The sequence below is a fragment of the Carettochelys insculpta genome, chromosome 5, assembly GCF_033958435.1.
Source record: "Carettochelys insculpta isolate YL-2023 chromosome 5, ASM3395843v1, whole genome shotgun sequence".
In the NCBI taxonomy this organism is placed as follows: domain Eukaryota; kingdom Metazoa; phylum Chordata; order Testudines; family Carettochelyidae; genus Carettochelys; species Carettochelys insculpta.
In genome coordinates, this window is record NC_134141.1 from 127429992 (window position 1) to 127450739 (window position 20748).

The 20748-nt window shown below is 61.0% G+C and overlaps 1 protein-coding gene across 1 annotated transcript in view; it reads left to right on the top strand.

The window, feature by feature from the left end:
- Window positions 1-19579: 19579 nt before the first annotated feature.
- PHF24 (PHD finger protein 24) overlaps window positions 19580-20748 on the top strand; it is a 34171-nt gene continuing 33002 nt past the window's right edge. The window contains exon 1 of the mRNA XM_074994443.1: window positions 19580-19657. The gene's annotated coding sequence lies outside the window, so the exon portion shown is untranslated. The remainder of the gene's footprint in view (window positions 19658-20748) is intronic.

Sequence of the window (20748 nt, forward strand, 5' to 3'; positions counted from 1 at the left end):
CGTTAGGCGGCGAGACGTCGAAGCCGCTAACCCCATGAGGGGATGGGAATAGAGCCCTACTTCAATGTTCAACGTCGAAGTAGGGACCGTGTAGTCGTTGCGCGTCCCGCAACATCGACATAGCGGGGTCCTCCATGGCGGCCATCAGCTGAGGGGTTGAGAGACGCTCTCTCTCCAGCCCCTGCGGGGCTCTATGGTCACCGTGTGCAGCACCCCTTAGCCCAGGGCTTCTGGCTGCTGCTGCTGCAGCTGGGGATCCATGCTGCGTGCACAGGGTCTGCAACCAGTTGTCGGCTCTGTGGATCTTGTGTTGTTTAGTGCAACTGTGTCTGGGAGGGGCCCTTTAAGGGAGTGGCTGGCTGTTGAGTCCGCCCTGTGACCCTGTCTGCAGCTGTGCCTGGCACCCTTATTTCGATGTGTGCTACTTTGGCGTGTAGACGTTCCCTCGCAGCGCCTATTTCGATGTGGTGCTGCACAACGTCGAAGTTGAACATCGACGTTGCCAGCCCTGGAGGACGTGTAGACGTTATTCGCCTATTTCGATGTCGCCACATCGAAATAGGCTACTTCGATGTAGGCTTCTCTTGTAGACATAGCCTCTGTGAGCCCAGGAGGGGAGCAGTTCCCAAAATGTTCACCCTCCATCAGGCTCTTGCCATACACAGCCTGTGATCTGCCACCCGCATTCAAAACAGAGCTAGACAACTTCCCAGAGGGCAGGTCCATGGATGGCTATCAGCCTCTGCTCTCCGGAAGCTGGGAACCGGCAAGATCACTGTGATTATGTACAGGGATGTCCCTCTCTCACAGTGCTGGAAGGGACCTTGAGAAGTCCTCCCCTGCCCTCACGCCAGGACCAAGCACCATCACTGACAGCTTTTTTCTTTTTTTAATTTATTTCCCCCAGACCCCTGGAAGGTCTCCTTAAGGAGCGAGCTCACACCCTGGGTTTGGCAGGCCAATACACTAACCCCTGAGCTCGCCCTCCCACCTGGCCGGCTGGTGCCCTGTGCTCTTCATCCCCTCTGGGGCCTCCAGCACTGCACGCTGTCTGCCGAAACGGACACAGGGCTGGATGGACCTTTGGTCTGACCCAGCCTGGCCGCTCTTGTGCGACTCCTGGAGACCAGCCTGTGGCGCACAGACCGGGGCCCCAGCATGAAGTGTAGAGAGGCCCACGGTGCACCCCACGGCAGCACAGAGAGCAACCACCGGTAGCCTCCAGCACATGTGGATTTGCCTCATCATCATCATCATCGCAAATCCCAAGGCGACCCCAGCTCCTTGCAGACTGTGCACTGCCCGCTCAGCCTCGAGCTAGGGCCTGGAGACATCTCCCGCGAGGCCTGTCACTAGCGGTCATCACGCACCCCGTAGCACTGGGTGGTGCCATGTTTACCGGCCCTCCAGCAGCATCCCTTGGAAAACACGCTTTGCAGTTCGTGGCTCTCCACCCTAACAGACCCCTGGCCGCCCACGCCCTGCTCAGCCAGGGTGGTGCTAGATTCAGCTAAAAAGATCCTTATGGTGGACCAAGCCTCCAGTCAGTCCTGCTGCCTTTCCCAAGGCTATTGTACCTTTTCTGAGAAGGAGCGAGGAGAACTGCAGGCAGGGTTCCAGGTGTGGGCGTAACATATTCCCTGCCTTGTTCTTCAGGCCTTTTCTAACGGCTCCTCAAGCTGTTCGCTTTCGTGCTGCTGCGGCACCTCGAGCAGATGTTTTCAGAGAGCGCTACATGATGACTCCAAGTTCTCTTTCTTGAGTGGTAATTGCTAATTTGGAGCCCCGGTGCGGTGCGCAGAGTTGGGCTGATGTGTTTTGGGTGCATTTCTCAGCACTGAATTTCATCTGCCATTTTCTTGCCAAGTCGCTCAGTCCCCCGAGATCCCTTTGGAACGCCTTGCAGCCTGCTTAGCTGGCTGGAATTGTTCTGTAGCAGCTGCACGCTTCGCCGCCTCATTGGTTGCCCCTTTCTCCAGATCATTTATGAACATGCTGAACAGCTCAGGTCCCTGTGCAGACGCCGGGGGGGACCCTGCTATCGACCCCTTTCTGCTGTGAAAACTGACAATTGATTCCTACACGTGGGCTCCATCAGTGACCTAGGTACTGACCGGTGAGCGACCGTCCCTCTTTCCTGTGACTCCCCTCTTTACGTACGAGCCTTTGCTGACGGATCACTACGGAGCAAACCCTCGAGACAGTGGCATTGGACATGCGTGTGTCTCACACTAGTGCGATTGGAGGGGACCCCAGAAGCTCCAGTCACAGGCAGCCGCACAGGCAAGAGGGGAGGAGATCCCCTGCCAAAAGGGAACTGAGCTGGCACAGAGAGCTCTTCCCCTGAGTAACGTCGTGGGGGGCACAGGGGAGTCGGGGGAGCCCGAGCCCAACCCCCCAACCCTCCCCCCCCCAGCGACGGCGCTCAGAGCTGTCCCTCTTCGACAGGGAGATCTCCTTCTTGCCTGTGCGGCAACAGCTACTATGGGGACCCCTGTTAGCAAGGGGCCCCCTGAGCTCCCTGCCCCCTGCAATGACACCGAGGGCAGCGCAGGCCAGGTGTGATCCCCCTTCACGGGGGGATCATCTCCCACCCCCGGCCCCCGAGGCAGCAGCTGCTGCAGCTGAGCTGGCTCACAGCCAGCCAACCGGCAGCCTTTTAACATGGGGATCCCTATTAATGAGGGGATCCCCAGACCCCCCGCCTCCCCAGTGCTCTGCCTGCTCTCTTCCCCCTTAACAGGGGGATCCCCTGTTCCTGGCTGCGGCCACGGCTGCTGGTGCTGAGCTGGTGGCCCTGCCCCATCGCCTTGCATGAATTTCGAGTTACGCCAGGTTTTCCAGGAATGTAACTCTCACGCAAATCAAGGGTCTGCTGCGTACATTGAATCACTCTGGCCCACATGTTTGTTGACACCACCAGAGAATTCTAACAGATTGGTGAGGTATGATTCCCCCTTTATAAAAGCCACATTGACTCGACCCTCAAAATATTATGTTCATCCAGGTATCTAACAATTCTGTTCTTTACTATAGTTTCAACCAGTTCGGTACTGCAGATAAGCTTACCTGCCTGTAATTGCCAGGATCACCTCTGGAGCCTTTTTAAAATATCAGTATCACATTAGCTACCTGCCGGTCATCTGGTCCCAAGGTTGATTTAAGTGATAGGTTACATACCTCAGGCTGTGTCTACACTAGCTCCCTACTTCAAAGGGAGCGTGGTAAGCAGGGTGTTGGGAGATTATTAATGAAGTGCTGCGGTGCATCTGCAACACTTCATTAAGCTAATTCTCCCCCGCGACAACTTCGAAGTGCTGGCTCGCGTGTAACTGGGGCTCACCTGCCGGTACTTCCAAGTGCCTGGGCAACTTCGAAGACCCTTTACTCCTCAGTCCCTTTACTCCTCAAAATTTTGAGGAATAAAGGGACTTCGAAGTTGCCCAGGCACAGTGTAGACACAGCCTGAGGTATGTAACCTGTCACCTAAATCAGCCTTGGGACCAGATGACTGGCAGGTAGCTAATGTGATACTGATATTTTAAAAGGCTCCAGAGGTGATCCTGGCAATTACAGGCTGGTAAGCTTATCTGCAGTACCGAACTGGTTGAAACTATAGTAAAGGACAGAATTGTTAGATACCTGGATGAACATAATATTTTGAAGGTAGAGTCAATGTGGCTTTTGTAAAGGGGGACGCAGCCTCAGTTAGGAGTTCTGCAAATTCATACAGCTGTTCCTTCTGGTCTGGGGGACTTGCTGCTGCTGCTGCTGCTGTTTAATTTATCAGTTCATTTTAAACCTTCTCTCCCAACTCCTCAGTGGTTCTTCAGATTTGTCACCAACAAAGAATGGCCCAGGTGTGGGAATCTCCCGCACAGCTTCTGCAGGGAACACCAAGGCAAAGAATTAATTTGGCTTCTCAGCAACTGCTTTGCCTCCTGGGAATGTTCCTTCAGCACCTCAATCGTCCTCTGGCCCCACTGGTTGCTTGACCGACTTCCTGGGTCTGGCAGATTTAAAAGAAATTGTTAGTTTTTGTGTCTTTTGCTAATTACTCTTCAGATTCTTTCTTGGCCTTCCTAGTTACGCGTGACTGGACACCCCATGTAAATATGCGTAATTCAGAAATGATTTTGACAAAATGCCTGTTGTAACCTGTCATTTGCAATGTCATAAGCTGCTGGATCTGTATAGCCTCATTTTGTGCGTGTAGCGTTCGGCTGTGTGAAGCTGTAAATATGAAAGGTAGGTCTGTTTATAGATTTAATGATGCTAATAACAGTCTTATTGGAAACAACAAGCAGTCCTGTGGCACCTTAGAGACTAGCAGATCTTTTGGAGCATAAGTTTTCATGGGCAAAGACCCGCTTTGTCGGATGTTTATTGCACTTCCCTGGGAAGAACCCAGAGAACGGGTTATCTCGCCGAATGGCTGAGCAAGCGACCTGGTGGCCTGTCGATGGCTTTATCTGGGAGGTGGTTGGTCTAGAACTGCAGCATCCAATGGGCTGCCCGTTTGCCGCACACAGGGACCTGGACACTGTGGTGGGGGGAAGCGGCTCCTCGGAGCCACACACATGGAGCGTGGCTCCTTGCGCAGCCCCAGGCAGCGGCTCCAGCAGCGGCAAGGCACCTCCCAAGGGGGCTCCTCCCAAGGGGGCTCCTCCCAAGGGGGCACCTCCCAAGGGGGCACCTCACACAGCACCTCTGGTGAATCACCGGCCACTGGTGGGGTGCCTGGCTCTAGTGGGAGGGGGCAGTGCCTGGCTCTTGGAGGGGGCAGTGCCTGGCTCTGGTGGGGGGGGCAGTGCCTGGCTCTTGGGGGGGCCAGTGCCTGGCTCTGGTGGGAGGGGGCAGTGCCTGGCTCTTGGTGGGGGCAGTGCCTGGCTCTTGGGGGGGGGGGGGCAGTGCCTGGCTCTGGTGGGAGGGGGCAGTGCCTGGCTCTGGTGGGAGGGGCCAGTGCCTGGCTCTTGGAGGGGGGCAGTGCCTGGCTCTGGTGGGAGGGGCCAGTGCCTGGCTCTTGGGGGGGGCAGTGCCTGGCTCTTGGGGGGGCAGTTCCTGGCTCTGGTGGGGGGGTGCAGTGCCTGGCTCTTGGAGGGGGGCAGTGCCTGGCTCTTGGGGGGGCCAGTGCCTGGCTCTGGTGGGGGGTGCAGTGCCTGGCTCTTGGAGGGGGGCAGTGCCTGGCTCTTGGGGGGGCCAGTGCCTGGCTCTGGTGGGGGGGGCTGTGGCAATCTTTTGGACACCCCAGTGTAGAAAGCGCTGTGCCCAGGCTGGCTGGTACAGGTGTCCACTTGGGAAATTCTTCTATTTTTTTCTTGTCTTTTCCCCTCATGGCTGGGGAGAGGAGCAGGGAATTCCTGCCCGGGGCCGGGTGGGGGCGTGGGGAGAAGACTATTAAGCAATAAGAATCTTTCTGCCCCTTTGTCTTCAGCCTCCTCATCTTTGGTTTTCAGCCTGCCTTGGAGAGTGCCCGACACACCCTAAGAAAATCCGGGAACTGCACTGGAGACCCAGGTTAGGATAAGGTCCCTTCTGGCCTGGAGATTTCACCTGAGCTCAGGCAGCTGCTTTGGGTAAGAGCTCACAAGTAACTAGACTTTTGGGGCATGGGATTAGCTGTGCATTTTCTCTTGTGTTTAATGGGTAACTCACACGGATCTGCTTGTCCTTATCTATATCCACTTCAGTCCCACTGTTTTGCTTAAAAAAACCTCTTTGGTTGATAATCAAGCCCAGTGTAAACTGCTGTGACCTGGGGAGGGCTACCACTGCGCATACCTCCCTTTCACTGATAATGGGGGGTGGAGGGGGTTACCTAAAGAGCCCCCACCCCCAGAGAGAGACAAATCTATTTGCCAAAACAAAAAGCAGTCAAGTAGCGCTGTAAAGACTAGCAAAATAATGTATTAGGTGATGAGCTTTCATGGGGCAGACCCACTTCTTCAGCCCAGTGCATCTGATGCACCCGATGAAATGGGTCTTTGCCCACGAAAGCTCATGCTCCAAAATAGCTGTTAGTCTATAAGCTGCCCCAGAACTTCTCGTTGCTCTCGAAGCTGCAGAGTCACACGGCCGCCTCGCTGACACCGGTTAGACGATGTCTGCGTTGCTCTGCCATGGAAGTTCCAGAGCTCGCTGTTCCGTGAAGCTCACACTGGGCCCGCCCAGAGCTCAGACATGGCCCGGGACTCCCTCTGCTTTTCAAACCCAGTTCACTGCTTTTCCTTCCAGCTGCCTCTGCACAGCTGGGGCAGCCAGGCGGGAAGTCCCCAGGAGGAAGTCTGTTCCTGGGTATTTTCCACCCCCCGCAGACGTGGAAATCTCAGGTGAGCGTCTGTTCCATGAGGTCGTCACTGGCAGCGAAGCCAGGGGCAGGGGCGGCCAGCGTTGGGGGTGATGTGGGGAGCCTCATTGCCTTAGGCCATTAAAACCAGACTGGCGAAGGCACTGGTGAATCAAACCTGGGGCCATCCTGCACTGACCCCCAAGGGCTTAGCAAGTCTATTTGGCTGGTTCACAGCACCCCGGGCAGATGGTGCCAGAGGAGAGCAACAGATGGGTACATAATCACAGCAGCAGTTCCAGGGTGGCATCTTTGGTTGGTTTACGGATCTCTTTAATCAACAGGGCCGTTACAGCTGCAGGCCTCCGAGTTAGGAAGGTGCAGACAGCCTGCGGGTAAGGGAGGGGGGTCTGGCAGCGCACAGGCCAAGGGGCGCTGGCTAGAATTTCCCCAGTACCCCAAAAGGCCCAGAAGTGGCTGACAGCGAGAGCTGTGGCGGTCTCAGGAGCTGCTATCACCAGGCTGCAGGAGCGGTTGAATAGACCAGCAGGGGACCCGTAGCCCAATCGTCACCTTGAATTCCTGCCATTCAGGGCCCCCCGGGGAGCAGCCAGCACCCCCCCTCTCCAGCCTACAGCACATCTCCCAGGCTCCTGCAGGGCGGGGAGTGCCCTGGGAAGTGGCTGGGGGCGTAACAGTATAGCCAATATGGCTTCTCTAGCCATTTTCTTTTGTAGGTAGTCCGTCGTGTCCGACGATGACGTCTTGAGCTTGCACAGGCTCGTGGGTTGTGGACTCGCATGTGGCTGAGGAGTCCAAGCTTTGAACGGCCTGGACGTTCATGGGGGGGGCAAGGGAATTGTCCTGGCTCTGGTAGTGCGGCTGCTGCTGTTCTATAGCTTGTCTGCAGACAGGAACTGTGAAGCTACAGGTCACATACTCAAATTCCGCCTGCATTTCAGTACAATAGTGCCATATCAGGCTGGTAAGAAGTAGCCCACATCCTAATGCCACCCACTGTTAAACAGATCTCAAGATGGGTAAAGATCACTTAGCTAACAGCATTTCATCTGGCAGGCAACGACTTGACAATAGGTGAGGTTATGGAGCCACCGTTCTCTGATGATCGTCCACTTTTCTACTGTTTTCTGTGTAATCCCTGGCTGGTTTGTAATTGCTCCTGTATGCTGTATAATTCATTTCGTTAGGTGTAAATCAGTTAGGTGGTGGGTTGTGATTGGTCAGGGAATTCTGTTAGCGTAGGTTATGATTGGTTAGTAAAATTGTACTAAAATATTGGTCAAAGTATAGCTAAGCAGGACTCAAGATTAACGACTCAAACTGGGGTCCCAGAAGGGAAAAGAGAGGAGAGAAGAACAGAGCATCAAGCGGGAAAGATGGAAGAGGGAACACGTTTAGGAGATCTCACTGTCCAAGCCCCGGAGGTGCAGCAACCAGCATCCAGAGAGTGACTGTGCCTGTCCCCACAGGGGAAGGCTGCTGCCTGATCAGGACTGGTGAGCATGATGCTGTGTGCTTAGCATGTGTTCTGCTTTCTTGGTAATTGTCAATAAACAGAGACTAAGAATATGACTGTGTGAGGCTTGTTCAGTGGCACGGATCCCGCAGACCCACAGGGAATTCCGCCCTGAGCCCTGGGAGTTGGGTAAGGGCGGGGGTTTAAATGAACAGGGTCGCGCCTTGAGCCCTGCGGATTGGGTAAAGGTGTGTGTGTGTCCCTGAGTGTGGAAGGGCTGAGAAATTTGTGCAGGTAACAGGGGCACCTTGCAGCCTCCTTGACTGAGTTGAGGGAGTCTCTGGAGCCCTTCCCAGCTCAGCCCTGTGCTCCATCCCGCCTGCCCCCATGTCTCCTTCTCTTTCCCTCGCCAGCATTCCCACAGCCTCCTCCCGTCCCCGTCGCCCCGTGAAAGCTCTAGGCTGGGACTCTCACTGGACCGAGGGGCGCCCAAGGTGACGTGATCCCGCCACCTGTTCTACGACAGCACATCGAGCCTGCCTGCACGGGCGTTCTGGGGCTCAGGCTGCAGCCGCGGTGGGCTGGGGAGTCCCGCCAATGGAAAGTCGCCTTTGTCCAGGATGCTGGGAATTGCTTGGCTGGCTGCTCGGGGGAGTGACAGCTGAGCCCCGCTAGGCCCCAGGAAGGCAGGTACAGCACAGGGCACTGGACTGGTCTCTGCGGTCCTTGAGCCATGCCCGGGGCCGTGGCTCTAGGGGATCTCAGCGAGAGCCTCTGCCCCCGACTCCAGGGGCCTCCCCGAGGAACACAGCCCACAGCCTCAGCAGCCAGGCAAAAGACTTCAGCTTCCGCCCGACCAGCTCCTAGGCAGTCCCTGACACAAACCTCGGGGATCTCCCCTCTCCCTTCCTCCCCATGTTTCACTGGCGCCCCTTTCCTGGTCCTGTCCCTTCCTCCCCAGGTCGCTCCCGGCTGGCTGAGCCCCAGGTCAGCTGTGCGCTCTGCTGGTTGGCCCTGGCCCACCACCATGCTGAGACTGCACCATCCCAGAGCTCAGCGGTGACAGACCAGTGTGCACCAGGCCGATGCCAGCGCCGGGCGGGGACGTGAACTGGGTCCATCAGTCAGCACCCATCTGTCCATCTCTGTGCTGCAGCATCTCATGCCCAGCCCAAACCCTGGGACAGAAGCAGGAATTTTCCTTCCTTCTCTCTCCCAGCCCTGCGCGCCTGCAGCCTTTGTCGGGAGAGTGGGAAGGAGCCCCAAAGTCCAGGAGGGCTGCCCGCTCCCGCCCTCACCCCACCAAGGACTGGAGCGCAGTGGGGACAGGAGGCTGCTAGGAGCTGGAGGCTGATGGGCTGCGAGGGGCTGATGGGGCCAGGGTTTAGAAGGAGCCGGGGGAAGGATGAAAAGCCCTTTCCCGGCAGCAGCTCGCTCTGGCCCTGCAAGTGTGCTGGAAAAGGCTCCTGTCCAGACATTGCTACAGCAACACCCGGCCAGTGAAATCTGTCCGCAGCCAGGCTGTGTCCACACTTGTTCCCCTGCGATCCCCTCGGCAGCACTTTCACGGCACCCTGGGTCCCCGCCAAGCCCCAGCTCCCCAGCCCCTGATCAGCCCCACAAGCCAGCATTGCTCCAAGAAGTGGGGCGTCTGCTGTGGGGAGTGGCTGCCGTCCTCAGGGCCGGTGGTAAGGGAGCACTTGCCAAGAAAACAGGCAGGGGCATTTCAAGTCCCCAGTTATAGGAAGGATGTGGATACACTGGAGAGGGTCCAGCGGAGGGCGACCAAAATAATTCGGGGGCTGGAGCGTATGACCTATGAAGAAAGGTTGAGGGAATTGGGACTGTTTATTCTGCAAAAGAGAAGACTGAGGGGGGACTTGATAACAGCCTTCAACTTACTGAAGGGAGGCTGGAGAGAGGCTGTTCACAGTGGTCACGGATGGCAGAACACAGAACAATGGTCTCAAGTTGCGGTTGGAAAGGTCCAGGTTGAACATTAGGAAAAACTTTTTCCCTAGGAGGGTGGTGAAGCATTGGAATGGGCTACCCAGGGAAGTGGTGGAGTCTCCATCCCTGGAGGTGTTTAAGTCTCGCCTCGACAAAGCCCTGGCAGGGCTGATCTGATGGGTTTGGTCCTCCTTGGAGCAGGGGGCTGGACTCGATGGCTTTTTTAGGTCTTTTCCATCCCTATTGTTCTATGATTCTATGAGTCTAAGTCCCCAGGGTTTGCGGGTGTGCGGAGCAGGGGGCAGAGCAGCGAGGCTGCTGCCAGGAGTGGTCACCTGGTGCTGGGGGTATCCCCTGGAGGCTCAGCGCTCCGGGGACAGAAGTATGTGTCTTCCCTGGCACATTGCCACTAAAACTTGCGCCAGAGGGACGGCCAAGCCAGTGGATGTACCTGGCCCCTGGTACGTGGACTCAGAATCGTTCATCAGATGCCTGTGGCCGTTGGCCCACATACGGGTTCTCTGCATGTTCTTTCGCCCCTCATTATAGCAAACTGGGAGTGTTAGGAACCAGGGGGAGGGCTCCAGCCAGGGGCTTTGGCTAAGGTCCAGCCCAGCAGTGACCTGGGAGCAGGGCTGACTCTTTGGGGACAGAAGGACATTTTGTCTGGCGAGCAGAGTTTTCAAGCAGTGCCGCACTGCACTGCCTGAGGTGCTGGCCGGGAGCAGAGAACTGGGGTGCAAGCCGGGGGCAAGGCGCTTTCTGGCTTTTGCTGCTGGATAACCTGTGTGGGGCTCTGGCGCTCAGCCTCTGACTGAGGGAAGACTTGAACTCCAGCGTTACCCACCTGTCTCGGGAGCGTCTGCTGCCTGCCCTGCTCTGGGCACTGCCAGCGAGGGCTGCCCCGGCCACTCCCGTCACTGCCTCTGCGAAAGCAGGTGATGTTAGCCCTGCGTTGGCTCTGCAGCGCCAGCCTCTCCTGGCGCCAATATGCCCAGCACAGATGCGGCAGAGCCCTGAGGCTGCGCAAGAGGCTGAGAGAAGCTGCCCAGAGCGCTGAGCTGCTGAGTCACCGGTGAGCTCCTCTGCCGGGGAAAGGCACTGAGTCGGTAATGCTGTGCAAGGCCGCAGGCAGAGCGACGCCCGAGCTGAGGCTGCAGGGAAGGCGGCTGGTTACTGAGGGGCTCGGCCCAACCCCCCCCAAAGAACCAGACCAGAAGACTCGGAGGAGGGGGACCTGAGCTCAAGCATCAAAGGCTCCCTGAGCAAGATGACCTGACTGTCCCTTTTCCAAGGGACGGGCCCACACTTAAGCACCCTGCAGGGGTCCAACTTTTCCTTAAAAAGAGGCAAATTGTCCCATGTTTTCCCCCCGCCCCATATTGACAGGCCAGATCCCTTCTTACCAGTGCCCTCCCCCGAGTGGGGGGTGGGGGAGGTGCCAGTAGCCCGCCATGGGGCAGGCGTGCTAGGCTGGAGGCAGGGTGAAGAAGCTGTGTGGGGTGCTGGTCACTCCCCCGCTGGGCTGGGAGCTGTGTGCCAGCTCTCGGCTGCAAGCCCTGCTCCATCTCTGCCAGCGCCACCCGCAGCCAGTTACGTGGCACCTCTGCTGCCCACCCACGGCTGGGAGCGAGGCTGGGCAGCGACAGGTACGCAGCTCTGCACTGACCAGTTGTCTCAGGCGCACGTGGGACGCAGCGGATGCCACCCACAAGAGACAGTGACCACCCCTTACTGACGCCGGGGCTGAGCTCATAAAGCACGTTGCCTTTGCACTGGCCTGGCTTCTCCTTGACCCGAGTGCTAGGCGGGCCTGTCCACGGCCCTGTGCGTGCCCCAAGCATGAGCAGCCAGGGGCTTCTGTGTCCTGCCCCGTCCGAGTGACAGGTTGGCTAGTTCTATCCACTGCGATCTCGGACAGCTGCCCACTTGCCACTGCTCAGGCGCAGGCTGGGGCCCAGCTGAGGCTTCATCTCAGCAGGCTTGGGGCCTCCTTTCTGATTCACCCCCCCTCAGCTGGCCATGCGCAGGGTCCCGGGTTGGTGTGATAACCCTACACCTCTGTATTGTCCAGCGGGGGAGAGGGAAGCCTGGGCTTGGCCCCAGGCCCTGGAGGGAGCAAGGGATACCACTGCTTGCAGTGACACAAGAGGGCGGGTGCCGACCGCAGGGCAGGCTGGCAGCATGCTGGGCACAACCCCACATGCACTGCAGACCCTACGTTTACACTTCACCACCCAACCCCTCAGGCACTGCGCCAGCCAAGCCACAGAGTCAGAGGGACCCTGAGGTGCTCCAGCCTGTGTCACCACCGGGTGGGCCTGCCCTTGCGATAGGTGGTCCTGCAAGCGTACCACAGCACTAGGACCAAAGGGCCGGTCACTTACCCCAGGCCAGGTCCCCTGCGCTCTCACACCACAGACAATGCTAATGGCCAACCCTGCAGTACGCTCTGTCCAGGGCAAAGAGCTGGGGAAAGGAGGCAGAGTTCGTCCCAGGCCAGAGCAGGTAACAGGCACAATCCAATGAGATGCAGCTGAGCCTCCAAAGGTGATAGACGCTTCTCTGAGTCTGTCCTGGGGTGTCCACTCACCGCCAGCCTGGAAAGGGTTTGTGTGGCTCAGAAGGGGTTAAGTTACCTGATAGCACACACCTGGAGGGAGGGGTGACTCAAAGGCTGCCGCCTTCACTGGGCTGACGGAGGAAGGAGAACACCCCCAGGGCAGCCGGAGCCAGGATGAAAAGCCCTTTCCCAGCAGCGGCTCACTCTGGCCCTGCAAGTGGGCTGGAAAAGGCTCCTGTGCAGAGGTTGCTACAGGGAGCCCAGGGATCCTGGCCCAAGGGAAAGGGTTGACCCAGGGGAGGTGGTGGACGGAGGCAGAGCAGGAAAAGACTGGCAGGCTAGGAAGGTGCAGAGGTTGGCCGTAGATTGGAGGGCCCCAGGCTGGACGCACAGCAACAGGCAGACGCAGGTTCCCCTACCAGGCCCCGGGAAGCGAGGCAGCTTTGAGTTGGAGGACTGCAGGGAAGGGTGCCTGGGGGCTGAGCCCGTGACTTTGATAAGGTAGAAGGGCAAACTCTTGTGCGTTGGCTGGAGGGCCGAGGCTCACAGGGGAGCGCCTGGTTGTAAGGAGAAGCTGACCTGGGAGGGAGACCAAAGGGTGAGCAAGCCGAGCGGCCACCAGGCGCTAACCCCCCGCGGAGCCACAGGAGGCACCCCGGCAGGGTGGAGCAGTAACCCTGAGCGAAGTGCTGGGCATCCCTGGCTTGTGCCTAGTAAAGCTGCCTCGGCCCAGCATCGGAGCAGCGCAGCGGCAATCAGTTCCTTCCCAGAGGGGCTCGTCCCCCTCCCGCCACGTGCTGTGAGCCGCAGACTCAGCGGAGGGGAGGCGTCTGCCCACAAGGCTCATCTTCCTGGGGGCAGGAGCAGAACAATAACGTCTTTTGTCCTCTGCACCGCCCTGCAACAGAGCGTCTGGAAGGGGTGGGCCTGGGCATGAGCCGGCACCTGGAGCACCAGCGTCACAGCCTGCACCCTCCCGCCCCAGGCGGGGACCCTGCACTGCTCAGATGGGGGGGGAGTTCACGGGAAAGCTGGGAGGCGATGGGGGTGTCTGACGAGCTGCGAGGAGACGGAGGGGGATCCACACGCAAGTTTGTGGGGAGCAAGAGGGGGCAGGGGCGGAACCAGCGGCAGCGGAGGGAGCGTCCCACGCGGGCTGTTGGCCGTGGTTGGCTCCTCCAGCCCCACCTTCGATGCGTCTCGCAGGCCTTTAGCTCCGCTGGACATTGCCACGGTTATTTCCCAGGCGACAGCGCTGCAGACCAGGCCTGCTCGGCTCTGCCTGAGGCGCCTGCCTGGGACCCCTCTCTGCTCCACGTCAGCCGGGAACAGGGCGTGGGGTGGCCCCACAGGGTGTGGTGCCTGCAGGTGCAGGCCCCTGGAGGCGTGGCAGGTCCACGTGGGCAGCTCAGCACGCTCACCTCTTGGGTTTCGAGACGAACGTGCAAAACAAGGCTGCCACGGCTGTCCTGTGTTTGCTCTGAAGCTTGTGCCAAGCAAGGGGCCTGGTGAAAGCAGGTCTGTCGCAGGTTCTGTTTCACCGTTCACACGCAGATGTCATTTTTACATGCACCGTTGTAATCTTGGCTCTGGGCTCGTATGTGAGCTGTTAGTTTCTGGGGCACGTTAACAGGGGGTGTGGCAGCCTGCGTGAGAGGTTCCTGGTCAGGTACAGCCACGCTTGACAAAGGGCCTTGTCAGATTCCAATCGCCATCCGAGGATCGTTTCTGTGGAGGTGTTGCCAGCAGAGCAGCAATGGTGGTTTGTCTGAAAAGGATGTGGACAGGTGACCTGCTCCCGGGAGAGGCTCCAACTCACCCTGCTCCGCACAGGGAGGACAATGGGATTCCCTCCACATGGGCCCTGCGGTTCCTCCATCTTTCTCTTCACTCCAGCTCATCCCTTCGGGAGCAGCTCTGCTATGAGCTGGGCCCGGGAGGGAGGGTCGCTGACCCGTCCTAACAAGGACGGACTCCAGGGACTTGTAAGCTCCCAGCAATTCCACCGCTGCTGCCAGTCGGCACCGAGAGCTTTGTGATTGGGGTGTGTGATGTGATTGCTGGAGCACTTTCACGCTCACCCTCCTCTATCAAAACCAAAAGCAGTCAAGTAGCACTTTAAAGACTAGCAAAATAGTTTATTAGGTGAGCTTCCGTGGTCTGAAGAAGTGGGTCTGTCCCACGGAAGCTCACCTCATAAACTATTTTGCTAGTCTTTAAAGTGCTACTTGACTGCTTTTGGTTTTGATAGACTAGCACGGCTCCCTCGCTGTTACTATTCACCCTCCTCTGTCTTTCTTGTGTTAATAACCCTTCCCATGTTAGATGTCAGAGGCTGGGCCCAGTGCGCTCTCTGGGGAAGGTCTGAGGTACTCACTGACCTGGGACGTGGCCAGGACGGGAAGAACCTGTGTGGATTTGGGGAGGTGGGTTTCCATAACCTCTCACCTGTGTGCGGAGGGGACGAGCTGTGGCTGCAGTGTCGGAGGGAAGTGCCAGGGTGACTTCTCGCTGGCCAGCGAGGCGACGGCCGTGGTCGGTGTGACGGGTTTGGTGCCTCATAGTGGGGGACCTGCAGTCCGGGCTGTCAGTAGCCCTGTTTTAAACAATTTACCCTGGTTGGGCCCACTCAGCTGTGCTCAGAAAAGCTCCCACCTTACGGCCCCCGCCCTGCTGAGCCAGCTCCACCCCGGCTCTGTTCACAGCTTACACGACTTTGGGAGTCTCAAGCCACTCGCTGCAGGCCAGGGAGCAGGACCCAGTCTCTCTACGTGCTGCGTGTATCTGCAGAGCTCAGGAGGGCACCTCTGTCCACGGGAGGCTGTCACAAGCAGGAATTGAGGCACCCTCTCTAGGGAGTCCCAGTGCCATGGCTAGAGGGCGGCAGGGGGCTGCCCCTCCCCTCTCAGGGGCCGAGCGCTATGTTGTGCCCCACCAAGGCCTGCAAGTCTCCTCCTGGGCGCCTGACGGGCACTGCTGCCTTGCCCCGGGCATCACAGCACCTGTCCCCCGGTTCACTCCCCCAGAGCAGGTCACCGCCGCCAGCTGCCAGCAAGGACACCTCAGCCGGGCTGGGCTGGAGGGAGATGGGGGCAGGGCCACATGCGGCCCCAGCAGGTGCCCCACCCACATGACAGCCGCCGGGCTGGCCGCAGGAGGGGGCCAGTTAGGTCTCGGGACGCCCCAGAGTTCAGAGAGGTGGTGAGCCCGGGGGCTCCTGCCCTCCCCCGCCCTCCTGTCCCACACAGAGCGGAGACACACGTCAGGCGTCCCCAGACAGCGACGGGGGCATGTCAAGGCTCCACCTGGGCCCAGCCTGGCCAGGCCCTCTGAACGAGATGGGCGACAGCGCCCAGTCGCCAGGGGCTGCTCCGCCCATAGCAGCCTGGGGCAGGCTGGGCCCTGGGGCAGGTTCCTGGCATTGCCTGCTGCTCCCAGCCCGCCGGGCATGTGCTGTTTGCTGTGGGAGCTGGGGCGATGGCAGCAGAGACTGGCCCAGCTGGCATAAGCCTGGCAGAAGAGCCCTTCCCCCATGCTGGCTCACAGGAGCCTTCTCAGGCTGAGCATGGCCACCTTCCTGCCAGCCATGCCAGGAGCCCTGGTGACAGCAGCCCTGCGCCCAGCGACTGGCCATGCCCTGCTGGCCTCAGCTCCAGTCTGGCTGCAGCAAGCCAGGCCCAGAGTGAGGGGGAGTCACTGGAGACTGGATCCACCCCTGGGGCCACCCCGCTGACAAGTCCCCCATGGCAGGCTGGGCTGCAGGAGCCATGGGGTCAGGGCTGGCTGAGACCCAGCTGGGGTTTGCGTCCAGCGTTACTGGCTTGGGGCAGGAGCTAGACAACTGGCAGGTGCTGCACCGGGCTACGCTGGCCAGAAACAGCGACAAGGAATATCCATGTGAAAGATACTGCGTGCAGATGTGGTCTCCTCACCTCAAAAAAGATGTATTGGCATTAGAAAAGGTTCAGAAAAGGGCGACTAAGATGATTAGGGGCTTGGAACGGGTCTCATATGGGGAGAGGCTAGAGAGACTGGGACTTTTCAGTTTGGAAAAGAGGCGATTGAGGGGCGATATGATAGAGGTATATAAAATCATGACTGGTGTGGAGAAAGTGAATATAGAAAAATTATTTACCTTTTCCCATAATACAAGAACTAGGGGACACCAAATGAAATTGATGGGTAGTAGGTTCAAAACTAATAAAAGGAAATTTTTCTTCACACAGCGCACAGTCAACCTGTGGAACTCCTTGCCCGAGGAGGCTGTGAAGGCCAGGACTCTATTAGGGTTTAAAAAAGAGCTTGATACATTTTTGCAGGTTAGGTCCATAAATGGCTATTAGCCAGGGATAAAGTATGGTGCCCTAGCCTTCAGAACAAGGGCAGGAGATGGATGGCAGGAGATAAATCACTTGATCATTGTCTTCTGTTCTCCTTCTCTGGGGCACCTGGCATTGGCCACCGTTGGCAGATGGGATGCTGGGCTGGATGGACCTTTGGTCTGACCCAGTATGGCCATTCTTATGTTCTTATGTTCTTATGTAAGAGAGTGGAGCAGGGGGGCTCCCCTCTGAGTCAGGGCTGCCCCAGTTCAGTGCAGGGAGCTGTACTGCAGGGACCGGGAGAGGTGACCCAGGAGGGGGAGCACACACCCAAACGAGGGCTGCCCCAGTGCAGTGCGGGGGGGGGCTGTGTGCAGGGACCAGGAGAGGTGACTCAGGAAGGGGTGTGCACCCCAAACGAGGGCTGCCCCAGTTCAGTGTAGGGGGCTGTGCTGCAGGGACCGGGAGAGGTGACCCAGGAGGGGGCGCACACCCCCAAACAAGGGCTGCCCCAGTGTGGTGCAGGGGGCTGTGCTGCAGGGACCAGAAGTGACCCAGGAGGGGGCGCACACCCCCAAACGAGGGCTGCCCCAGTGCAGTGCAGGGGGCTGTGCTGCAGGGACTGGGAGAGGTGACCCAGGAAGGGGCGCACACCCCCAAACGAGGGCTGCCCCAGTGTGGTGCATGGGGCTGTGCAGCAGGGACTGGGAGAGGTGACCCAGGAGGGGGCGCACACCCCCAAACGAGGGCTGCCCTGTGTGGTGTGGGGGGCTGTGCTGCAGGGACTGGGACAGGTGACCCAGGAGGGGGCGCACACCCCAAACGAGGGCTGCCCCAGTGCGGTACGGGGGGGCTGTGCTGCAGGGACCAGGAGAGGTGACCCAGGAAGGGGTGCGCACCCCCAAATGAGGGCTGCCCCAGTGCGGTGCGGGTGGCTGTGCTGCAGGGACCGGGACAGGTGACCCAGGAGGGGGCACACACCCCCAAACGAGGGCTGCCCCAGTGCGGTGCAGGGGCGCTGTGTGCAGGGACTGGGACAGGTGACCCAGGAAGGGGCGCACACCCCAAACGAGGGCTGCCCCAGTGCGGTACGGGGGGGCTGTGCTGCAGGGACCAGGAGAGGTGACCCAGGAAGGGGTGCGCACCCCCAAATGAGGGCTGCCCCAGTGCGGTGCGGGTGGCTGTGCTGCAGGGACCGGGACAGGTGACCCAGGAGGGGGCACACACCCCCAAACGAGGGCTGCCCCAGTGCGGTGCAGGGGCGCTGTGTGCAGGGACTGGGACAGGTGACCCAGGAAGGGGCGCACACCCCAAACGAGGGCTGCCCCAGTGCGGTACGGGGGGGCTGTGCTGCAGGGACCAGGAGAGGTGACCCAGGAAGGGGTGCGCACCCCCAAATGAGGGCTGCCCCAGTGCGGTGCGGGTGGCTGTGCTGCAGGGACCGGGACAGGTGACCCAGGAGGGGGCACACACCGCAAATGAGGGCTGCCCCAGTGCGGTGTGGGGGGCTGTGTGCAGGGACTGGGAGAGGTGACCCAGGAGGGGGCGCACACCCCAAACGAGGGCTGCCCCAGTGTGGTGCATGGGGCGCTGCGTGCAGGGAACAGGGTGGCGAGCAGGGGCCGTGCTGCCCTCCAGTGATCCTGTGCCCCGTGCCCCAGGGCAGGGCCATGGTGCCAGCTCTCTGCTGGAGCTGAGCACAGGCCCTGAGCCCGGGCTGTCACTGGACTGAGAAAGGCCCTTGCAAGTGCTCAGCCGCGCGCATCCTGGCCAGGTCCCGGCTGTGCCGTTACTTTCTGCCCCCTGGGTCCCCACTTCAGCTGCACTCAGCCAGGGGATCCCTCTTTGCTTCCCAGCCCAAACTGTTCACCACAGCGGCTGCCTCCCCTGCCAGAGGCGGGCGCATTTCCGCGGCAGGCGGGCAGCGAGCCCGAGCGGGCAGTCTGGGACGCTCCAGGGCAAGGGGTGATGAGCACCACTGCTGTGTACCGGGCATCCCCGGGCCCCACTCAGAGCGGCGATCGCCTGGGGAGCCGGGAGCCAGTGCATGGGCTGCATCCCTCCTCTGCCTCCAGGGAAGGTCTCCACCCCGTCCAACACGCCGCTGCTCTGCGCAGAGCACCTGGCCCAGCATGGCCCCGAGCTGGTCCCTTTGGCCCAGCAGAGGTCGGGGTGCCGCTCTGGGGCTGGGAGCGTGGGTCCTGCTGCCCCTCTGCTCACACTGCTCCTGACCGCCAGTGGGGCGGAGCCTCGAGGGGAGAAGCTGCTGGGGCCCTGGGGGTGTGGTGGGCCTGGGTACCGCTGACCCCCCAGCTCTGCCGGGCTCCTTCCATTCCCACCCACAGCCCCCGCTGTCCCAGCCCTGGGCTCCCCCTCCCCAGCCAGCCCTGCCACCGTCCCTCCACCCTGCCCCTCGCTGCCCCAGCCCCAGCTCTGCCAGGCTCCCGCCTGCCTCCTGCTCTCCCAGCCCTGCGCTCACAGGCGCCCAGCGCCCCATCAGTGCCCTGCCCTCGTTCCCCCCCGCCCCCCACAGCCAGTGGCTCCCGCCCCGGGCCAGCCCTGCGCTCTGGAGCCGGTCCGCAGGATGAGAACGCACCAAACTCGCTTCACTTGTGACGTGGCCTGGGACCGGGCCCAGCTCGGCGAGGGACCAAGGCCCAGGTCCCCCCAGCCCGGCGGATGCGCGGCAGGGCCGGCCAGGAGCCCTGAGCCTGGGGGGCCGGGAGAGAGCAGAGCAGGCGGGGGGCTCAGCCTGCCCGGCCGGGGCGGGGGCTCCCCTCTCGGCGGCCCGGGCTCCGGCGCGGCAGGGAAGGGGTGAAGCAGCCCGGGCGGGGCGGGGCTGAGCTGCCTCCCCCGGAGCGCGGAGACCGGCTGCCCGGGTTCGGCATCCCCCCGCCAGGCGCGCACGGTTCCGCCCCGAGCCAGGCAGCGGCCGCTCCCGTGTGCGCAGCCTCCGCCCCCGGCGCCCAGCCCAGCCCAGCCCCGCTCCGCAGCCTGCAGCGGGCGAGCCCGCCAGGAGGGCTCGGCTCGGGCTGCGGCGCGCCCGGATCCCCACGCCGGTGAGTGACGCGCGGCCCCGATCCGGGGGGCGCTCCGCCCGCTCGCCCCCTCCTCCCCGGAGCGCGTCGCCGGGCTGGGCCGGGCCGGGCCGGGGCTCGTCCTGGTGGGGCGCGGGGCGCCGTGGCCGGGCGCTTGGTCTGGGCGCAGGTCCGAGGCGGCGGGGACGGGGGCTGAGCGCGCTGCAGGGGAGGGGACCGGCCGCTGCTGCCCCGCGGGAGCCGGAGCTCCCGAGCCGCCTCCGCCCACCCCCCCGCTGCCCGGCGCTGCCCAGAGACCTCGGCCGGGCTCCCCGCTCGCCCCGGGGCTCCCCGGCGGTCCCAGGGCGGGCAGGGCAGAGCCGCCTCCGCTCCGCCGCACGGGGCTCCCAGCCCAGGGCCAGCGGGTGCCCCACTGCTGGGGAACCCCCCAGCCCGCTTCCCTGCCTTGCCCTGGGGCGAGCGGCCTGCAGGAGCCGGGGCCCCGCCTCAGGGAGCTCCCCACTTTGGCTTCCCAGGGAAACCCCAGGCAGAGGGTGCAGGGCCTGGCCCCGGCGGTCTGCTCCCTGCTTCACACGGGGCACTGCAGCCCGCTCCCAGCTCCCGCCCGGGGGACCCCCGGAGTCCAGCCAGGCAGACCAGGGGCCCCCAGAATCCCACGGTGCCCCTAGGCTGCCCGGAGATGCCCCTGTTGCCCTGGGCGTAGATGGAGCCATCAGGCCGCAGGGGGCCGTGCCCCCCACAGACATGGCAGCCCCACCCTGAGGGGGCCGGATCCCAGGGCTGCTCCTGCCCTAGACAGCGCGACCCCACAGCTTGCTGCTGCGTCCCTGCCAAGGCCCTTGCGGCCTTGGCCGTGTCCCACCAAGGGCTCCCCATGCTGCCGTCCTCTGGGCATGTCCAGAGTCACTCTGGAGCTGCTCGCTGCCCTAGGTCTGTCCATCCGTCTGTCTCCTCTGGTGGGGCTGGGCCCGTCTCACTGGCTCCAGGTGCCCACCTCGGCCCCTTCCCTATCCTGCCCATGTGCGCTGGTATCCAGAGAGCACAGTGCCTAGTGACTGGGGCTCCCTGTGCGGGCCCTGGCCTTGAGCCCCACACGCCCAGGGCCCCTCTTC